The following is a 1,573-nucleotide window of genomic DNA, read 5'->3' as shown; positions in this document are numbered from 1 at the left end:
AGAAATAAAAATTCTTCACTTTGACATTTCATCTTCATCTGTAACAAAGTGAAACAAACCATGTGGATAAAGACGGTGATACAGATGTAGAACACGGAGAATGTCCCAAAAACTGCAAGAAACTACATCAAGAAACTAAAATACCCCAAAAACCATTATTTAAAAAGTCTTTTATGTCAGTTGTGTAAAACATGAACTGATCTTTAAACAATTACAATCTGTGTGAACTTTAACCCTCAACAAAACCTGACACATGATGAGAAACATGACAGAAAATATGGACACGTGTTTATGTTCGGATCACCACCAGGGGAGAATTCAACTTTAAATTGTAGATTTAAATCTAAATCATGACTTTTACTCAGAAAAAAATAAAGAAATAGATTTGCAATGAAAAGAAAGTTGAGATTTCTTTTCTAATAAAATGATTGCAGATATCTGCTTTTTGTTAGTTTGTGTTGTTACACTTAAATTTTATCAACAGCTTGTCAATGAACCATGACTAATAAACAAAGAACTGTGGTGCTGATTGGAAATCTTTTTGTAGGATTTGTCTAGTTTTTCAGTCTAATGTTGAGTATTTTAGAATGAAGAGAAGTATAAACAGAACAAAAGCATGACTGGATCTAAAGTGGAACAGGCCAGAACTCCAAACGACTCGACCGGTGATCAGGTCTTTCACTCTCTGTGGTTACCTCAACAATGTGAATATCGAACATTGATAATCCGAAACTAGCATTCAAATGTATGCAGTGTTATAGATTCCTATTTAGTTCTTTTAAACGTCAGGCTTTTCACATGGACCTCCTAAAGCTCTTTGTGGAGATAGATCAGCTCAGACAGATTCCTAGTCTGGCTGTGACCATAGATGTGTTTTTCCTAGAATTCCACCATGGTCTTTGTACTGCCTTGTTTCATATAATATTCCTTTTTGCCGAATATCAGGATTGCTTTGGAATCTTTCCCTTTAGTATGATGTTTTACTTGGTCAGTAAGTTTCATCACTTGCATACTTTTGTCTGTTTTTCTGGTCTCTTTTCTCTGTGGAGTTTTAGCAGACTCTAGCTATCTCCTCTTCATTTTACGTATATGTATTACTGAGGGATGTGTGAAACGGAGATCAATGAGACCATCAAGAGGCTGGAGGAAAAGCTGCAGACTGAAGAATCCCAACCAGCAGGAGACTTCACACCTTTAATTACGGACATGCAGTCAGGCTGTGGATTCTTACCTCAAGTTGTGTTCACTTCTGTGGAAAAATAGTTTAACAAGGAATGTTCCTCTTAACATCTAATTATTCTTCTGAATAGTACTTATAACTATGCCCAAAAATATTCCATAAAACAACAAGCACATTTTTCCTGGAAAGTGGTTAAAATGCATACAGGCGATGTGTGTCTTTGCTGAAGGTTTAAATGTGGCCAACATGAATTTCAATCGGCTTTTGTGCTCGATTGCACTGAAAATTCGCAGAAATAACATCAGCCAAAATAGAAACCATTAGAATAATCTCTGCTGCTCAAATGAAAGGACATCCAATATTCAAGCATTATTCAGATTTGTATTTAGATTT

This window comes from Oryzias melastigma, linkage group LG9, assembly GCF_002922805.2.
Source record: "Oryzias melastigma strain HK-1 linkage group LG9, ASM292280v2, whole genome shotgun sequence".
NCBI lineage: Eukaryota > Metazoa > Chordata > Actinopteri > Beloniformes > Adrianichthyidae > Oryzias > Oryzias melastigma.
This window is presented reverse-complemented; position numbering follows the sequence as displayed.